We start from the raw sequence: 7,709 nt of genomic DNA, 5'->3' as shown, positions 1-7,709 counted from the left end.
TTCATCCTTTAGAGAAACCACAGTCTAGAGAGATAGGTAATAGATGACTGTAAAACCACACGAAGAGAACCAGACAGAGATGGCTGTGGTATCAAATTCCCCTACCCACCACCACCTCTAATTGATGAGGTGGAGGGTCTTGTGCAAATGAACTACTGAACTGACTCTGAAGTACAGACATTAGCCAAATAAATTGGTCTGAAATGAGGATGGCACAAAAAAGAAAATATGAAAAGGATTTGATGTTAAGAAAAAGGCATTAATCGCTTTCAACAGTAAGTTCTGTGACTGGTGAAGAGTGGCATCATGAGAATGATTGTGTGGGTTCCTGGATGATTTATTAAAATTTTGGATTGATTTACTGTTTTAAATTTTATTTATTTATTTTTGGTTTTTTGAGACAGGATTTCTCTGTGTAAATTTGGCTGTCTCAGAACTCACATTGTAGACCAGGCTGGCCTCAAATTCATAGAGAGGCCTGGCTCTTCCTCCCAAATGCTGGGATTAAAGACATGAGCCACCAACATCTAGCTAGATTGATTTATTTTGAGGTTAGAGTTTCCAAGACATCACTAATTCCTCACAGCTCTGTACCTTCCTTAGTATAATCCTTCATTTAATTCTTCTACTTCAATAAATTCACTATCCACTAAGCTCTATATATCAGTGTCAGAACCAAGACTGTATTGCTGGAAGTTTCTTAGATGACAAATTAAGGGACGGGAAGGAGGTGGGATAGAGCTGGGTGACATAAACCTCAGGGAGCAAGGTGAAAAGTCAAGTAATTCTATTAGCTAGGCTGTGGTGTTGACTTGGCCTCTCTCTTGTTCAGTGTCTTTGGGTTTCAGTTTTCTCAGGACAACAGTGGATATCCTCACAACTACTTCATAGCTAGGGCAATCCTTAAATGAAGTAAAGCATGTAAAATTATCACTGAAGAAAGCCGCACAAAACTATAGGTACCACTGCCATCCATTAAATTTGAATGAACTGGGAATGTTTACTCTACTTTCCGTATTCCTTAACATTCTTACTGGAATACATTTATAGGGAAATATCTAGAGCAAGTTTTGTTCTTGAGTCACTTACACGATGCTAAACACAATCTGATAACATTCTTTCATTATTTTATTCATTTACAATCACTTACAATTCCTTTATGTTTGGAAGATCAAGGTCATTAAAAACAGGCATTCTTCACAATTTAGCCGTGACATACAGCCACAAAACAGACTATTTCATTGCCAATACACACACACACACACACACACACACACACACACACACACACACACACACACACACACATCCATGCTTGCTTCATGACTGTTTCTATTTCATTGTCCACCCCTTTTTTTTGCAGCCCCAATTGACACACCTCTGGGAATATACACTTTTTTTTGGCTGATTACACAGCTTCCTACACAAAGTCCCACCAAGACTGATTCTCATATTACTTACGTATATGAAAGGAATGTTTTCCACTGCTCTCAAAGCCCTCAAAGATTTTTTCCATAAGCCAGATTCTAAATAATTCTTAATGGGAGCAAACTATTGGGGGAAAATGGATATTGTAGATAGACAGGCAGAATGAAAATTAATGATGACTGATCCAAAGGATAGTATTAGGGGAATTGGGGGAAGAAAAATTGTAATACGTATTCTTTAGGTGACTTACCATCATGCCGTATGCTACTTCATTGGTTTGTCTGTCATCATTATTTCCTTTATAAAACTATTCAGCCAAACATTGAAGAGGAGTAAGTTATTTTCTTGGAGCCTGAGGAAGTAATGGTTGGCTTTACGACTGATGGTCATGCTCTTGATAACTGTCCTGCTGCACCAAATCAAAGGAAAGACAGAAAAGTTTAAGAGTGCATCGAGTTATACTCCTCAACAGACAACACGAAACTGTTTGTGCAGTTTCTTGTTTTAGAAATTATTCTTTCTGTACAGGTTCTCGACACTTGGAGTGGACAACGCAAACTAGCAAAATTGACGGTCTTTGTTCTTACTCCTTCCACAACTCTGTGCTCAAACACTTCCTAGTATTTTCTGCCAAGAGGGAAGAGATCTTTATCAACTAATTCATGTTGAAGTGATTGTGACTAAAATGAATTTAATTTCTCTGGGTTGTACTGAAGGTAGCATTTAAACAACAGAATAAATCATGTCTCATAAGCTTTTAGAGCAGTATTATCAAATGAGAAAATTCGAGCACTTTGATGTTGCCCTTTACCTCTCTGTGGATAAACCTAAAGAAAAGATAAGGTTTACTTTCTCATATCATTGGCTACTTGATTGATGTGAAAATTAAATGCACTTTCTTCATAGTCATATAAGAACAAGTGTCACAACAGCATACAAACAAATTGTCAGCCTAACTGACCTTTCTTTGCCCTAAATGCATACTCCTTTGAAGTCTATTCCCAATTATTACCTTCCTCAGCAGTGAAGAGGAACTGAGAATCAGAAAAATAATGAAAGAAATTCTTACCTCGGCTTATTTGAAACATAAAAGGGCAAAATGCATTTGCCTTATCTCAAAACTCTAAATATTTATATTTGTTCACTTAAAATATTAAAACTTTTATGCGTATGGGTGTTGTGCCTGCTTTTATATGTCTATGTACCACATGCATGCCTGGCCTTATGAGAGCTGGAAGAAGGTGTCAATGTTTGGGACTTGAGTTACAGATGGTTGTGAGCTGCCATGTAAGTGCTGGGAATAGAATCTGGATTCCCTGGAAGAGCAGTTAGTGCTCTTAACAGATCTGTCATCTCCAGACCCAATATTTGTTCATTTTAAAGTGTTTATTGACACTGAGCACAAAAGCCATCTCATGAGAGTTGCAGGCAGTATTCCTCTTGGAATGAATTCTCAACTCCTTCAGCTACAGAATTTTGAAGAATTTGCTTTGGTAATAGTTGTGGATCCACAATCTGATTGTTGAATGACAAGTGAAATGCTGTAGATAAAGCAGCAGAAATGGCGTTTTATGTGTCTTACATATCTATTATATACCTTTTAGCTAAATTCTATGGCATTCATAAACTTCCACAAGTAGAACTGTCCACCAATAAAATCCCTGTTAAGTACTGCATCCTTCACAATGGTGTGTAAGAATCAGTTAGTGGGTATTTATTTTCCTAAGTGATGACTGTATTTATTACTCTGTCACTATCATTCAGTGTTTATCAGTTACATAATTAATACTATGCAACACCAAAAATTTACTTCTGTGTTTTCTGAGAAGGCAGAGTTAGTACATGTTGGAGGACAAGATGGAACACTAGCATCAGAACTGATATAGGACGGAGAAACAGATATTCACATGTGCTGTATAGTTCAGCCAGCTAACATCTTGGCATGCTTTTCCAGACTCTATGGTGTAAAAGGATTTCTAGATACTCTTTATACCTTTGTCTTGCTGCAATATCCATCTAGAACTTAACCAACCACTTCTCAGTCTGATATCCACTTCTTCCAAACTATCACTCCCTTGCCCTGGATGATTACAATGATCTCTGGACTTAGAACCTTGGCTCTTTTACTTAATTCTCAAAACAGCAGTCAGAGTGACCTTGACATAGTGCAAATCAGACTAGAGCACTCTTCCACTCTGCACATTCCAAAGGTTTTCCATCTCTCCCAAGTGATGTCTTAAAGCCCCAGCATGGATCTAAGTACCCTGGTCCTAGTTGATAGCTCTCCTCTATGCATCCTTCACACAGGGTACAGCCACACTCACCTCTGTACTGCTGCTTCTGCTGTTCTCCTCTTTGGGGACATTAAATTTGTGTTATCTTTCCTTTGGGAGCAGCATCATTGACCTTCTATGTGATGGTGGGGTTTCCTAGCTGTATTGCACAATATGACTAATGGTTACTGTACCAGACAGCGCATGACTGTGACAGTTTTCTGTAGATAGAGTACCCGTTTATTTCCACTCTCTTTTGAGATCTTTAATGGCACCATATCGAAAATTTCAACACCCTCCTTTTAGCGTACTTTTGCCCTTTCTTGAGTTTCCCCTTAGCATCTATTTCTATTTTTGCTATGTGTTCTTTCTGCTGATTTCTTATTTTTACCACTAGTATGTGAACTATCTGAGAGCAGGGAATGTTTTGTTTTCTTATATTGTGTCATATTTTCATTCACAAACTAAGAAAATGGTGCCATTTAATGAAATAAATTCTAATACAGATTCCAAACTCTACATATCTGTTGTGAACGCAGAACAGTTCTTTGCTCATTGTAAGCCATTCAAAAATATAACATTTGCTAGATGTATGAGTAAATTAATATTAATAATTTATAAAATATCTACATGACGTGGTGATTTTGGATTTACTGAAACTGATGAAAAGTGACAGAAGAATTCATTGCCTCTAAATTCCCTAGTTTTCTAGATTCTGGGATGTTCAAGTCCCCATGAAGAACTAATTGGAAGCTAGGTATTTCACATGCAACATGGCTACATAGATATGTGCATAGATTTTGCTCTTGCTGGGAAGACACATTTTTCATCTTTTTTTAAATAACTATTTGTCAGTGAAACAAACAAAATTTGAGGTTGTGTCAAAAAGAAATTCTTCAATAATGAAAGCAAAGAAACATTTAAACATGAAATTTCTCTGTAATTGACTGACTTACACTATGAAGCTCTTGGTTACAGTAACCTAGAAGATTAACATGCCAACGGCATGCCACCTTAGTTAAGTGACATAAGAAGGGAAAATCTACTTGACAAGATCATCCTTCTCTTTTCAAGCTACATCGACTTGGCTGTAACACAGAAAAAACATGCAAGCTCAAAAGGCATAAAACATATGAATAGCACATGAGATAACATGTAAACAAACTATAAAATAGCATATAAGTAAAATTTTCCAAATGAATCCCTTTGCATTAATGGTGATTCAGTGATTCTGAAATGAAAGAATGAACACTAACAGCGACATACTATAAATTTCATCTGATGCCACTCCATCTATTTAAGGAAAGCTAGAGTTTGGAATCTGTATTAGAATTTATTTCATTGAATGGCACCATTTTCTTAGTTTGTTTTGTGAGAAGATGCTCAAAATTGTACTGTCTATGCCTGTGATGCCACGGAGCTAGTAGGGAAGCTGTAAGTTTGCACTGTTAACCACTCCCATCCCCACTCTGCCTCCACCCAGGAAAAAAAGTTAAAAACTTGACACGCATCATCAAACTATTTCCCCATGATTATCTGCAGGTTAAACACTACCTTCTGAAGCAGATGGACAATTGCCAGGGTAATCGCAGGAACTGCTATCCTTTCTCTCATCCATGGAGTATGCTTTTGATACTCCTCATGCCAGAAAATTGCTACAGGTTCAAATGGTGCCCTATGTATCATACAGAAGTAAAGTAATTGAGGCTGTCAGTCAGCCTCTCTTGTCCCATACCTTTCCTTTGTATAGGAAAATTGTTCTATTTTCATATAATTAATGTCCAAGAACAGAGCACAAGGGAATACCATGACAAGATCTTACAACCTCATCAAAATGAAAATCATAACAATATGTATAATGTAGAACTAATAACAAATTTAAGGCTCTCAAAGCAAATGGTGTCTATTTTCACCACTGAGTATCCTCTGGCACAAATCAGGACTATTTCCATTAGCCAAAGGAGAAAAAAAAAGATTAACTTTAATTTTTAGTTAAAATTTGTACTTTACCATTATTGTGCTGTTTTTGTGTCTTGAAAACTGTCTTTGGAGTATTTTTATTTACTTATGGTGGAAAATGCATGAAAATTCAATGTCATATATACCATATGTTAAGGCTAAGTACTATCAGGTTGGAAGGATAGAATGAGAGAGAAGCCAACTTGAGTTCAAGTTCAGCTTTGGCACTTAATTGGTTATCCTGTTTTTAGAATGTTTGAATGTGAATTTCTTCATTTGCATTAGATTGTTAGTTAAGAATTAAATATAAAAAGCATGTCTGGTACCTTATAGATATTAAATAAAGGATACCTATAATTATAATTATCATTGATAAAATATGCAATTATTATAATTAAAACTAAAACATTTAAAATAATGAATTTACAAAATATAACTTAAATTGTTAAAAGCAGTTTGTTTAAATGATCAATAAGTCTTCCTAAAATTTTCAATAATTTTCCTGAATCTAAAAAACTGAATTTAACTTAATTCCTAATAAAAATGGCTGTTTCATACTGAAAGTTCATTTAAGCTTATAAATGTACCCATCTATGAAAGTTAATTCAAATCATCTATTCAATATTAAATATATTACTATATCATAAATATTTTCTACTAAAATTTAAGTGGATATGCTAAATAATTTTCATCAATATTTTTAAGTCCTTGTGATTATGTAAGAAAAAAGTTTCAACTTATTAAATAATATATAACTAAAGTCATTTTAAGAAATAATGTGATAAGGTGTTTGTAAACTTTTCTTTGGGGGAGGGAAAATTTGTTGTAGTTTGTTATTTTTATTTATTTATTTTATTTAAATATGGAACACTTCACAAATTTGCATTTCATCCTTGGACAGGGGCCATGCTAATCTTCTCTGTATTCTTTCAATTTTAGTATAAGTGCAGCTGAAGTGATCACTATGATGCAGAAGTAAGCATGTTTGTTAACTTTTTTCCATTTCTGTGTGTGTGTGTGTGTGTGTGTGTGTGTGTGTGTGTGTGTGTGAATGTCATGTGTGTGTGAAATCTGAAGTTCAGAAGAGGGCCTTTGGTCCCCTAGAGCTGGAATTACAGGTGGTTGTGAGCTAGCTGACAGGGATGCAGAGAACCAAACCCAGGCCCCCTATAGGAGCAACAAGTGCTCTTCTTAACCACGAAACCTTTTCTTCAGCATCAGAAAAGATTTTTAGATTGACTTGACATGAATATGTGTTTGCCTGAGTGAGTGCTTGTTCACACATGTGTGCAGGACCACCAGGCCAAAACGGAGGGGGGTTGGATTCTCTGAGGTGGAAGTTATAAGTGGTTATGAGCTGTCATGTGGGTGTTGGGAAATGGAATTAGGGTCCTCTACAAGATCAGCAAGGGTCCCTAGTAGCTGAGCCAAGAATCTAACTTGCTTCCCCCATATTTTTAATTTCAATGACTGAACAAATGTATCTTAAGAACTGCAAATTTCTTATATTCTTTTTTTTTTATTTTGCAATACAATTCAGTTCTACATATCAGCCACGGATTCCCTTGTTCTCCCCCCTCCCGTCCCCCTCACCTTCCCCCCAGCCCCACCCCCCATTCTCACCTCCTCCAGGGCAAAGCCTCCCCCGCGGACTGAGATCAACCTGGTAGACTCAGTCCAGGCAGGTCCAGTCCCCTCCTCCCAGGCCGAGCCAAGTGATCCTGCATAGGCCCCAGGTTTCAAACAGCCAACTCATGCAATGAGCACAGGACCCGGTCCCACTGCCTGGATGCCTCCCAAACAGATCAAGCCAATCAACTGTCTCACCCATTCAGAGGGCCTGATCAAGTTGGGGACCCCTCAGCCATTGGTTCATAGTTCATGTGTTTCCATTCATTTGGCTATTTGTCCCTGTGCTTTATCCAACCTTGGTCTCAACAATTCTCGCTCATATAAACCCTCCTCTTGCTCGCTAAATGGACTCCCAGAGCTCCACCCGGGGCCTAGCCATGGATCTCTGCACCCAGATCCCTCAGTCGTTGGATGGAG

At 37.2% G+C, this 7,709-nt stretch overlaps 1 non-coding gene across 1 annotated transcript; it reads right to left on the bottom strand.

Annotated features, from left to right (window-relative positions):
• Positions 1 to 6,516: 6,516 nt before the first annotated feature.
• LOC128117279 (U6 spliceosomal RNA) lies at positions 6,517 to 6,623 on the bottom strand. The gene has a single exon (XR_008220762.1). It is a non-coding gene; the product is annotated as a U6 spliceosomal RNA (small nuclear RNA).
• Positions 6,624 to 7,709: the final 1,086 nt, after the last annotated feature.

This window comes from Peromyscus californicus, unplaced genomic scaffold (genome assembly GCF_007827085.1).
Source record: "Peromyscus californicus insignis strain IS unplaced genomic scaffold, ASM782708v3 Scaffold_20__1_contigs__length_68692818, whole genome shotgun sequence".
Taxonomy (NCBI): Eukaryota; Metazoa; Chordata; class Mammalia; order Rodentia; family Cricetidae; genus Peromyscus; species Peromyscus californicus.
Note: the sequence above shows the minus strand (reverse complement) of the source record. Positions and strands in the feature narration are given on the sequence as shown.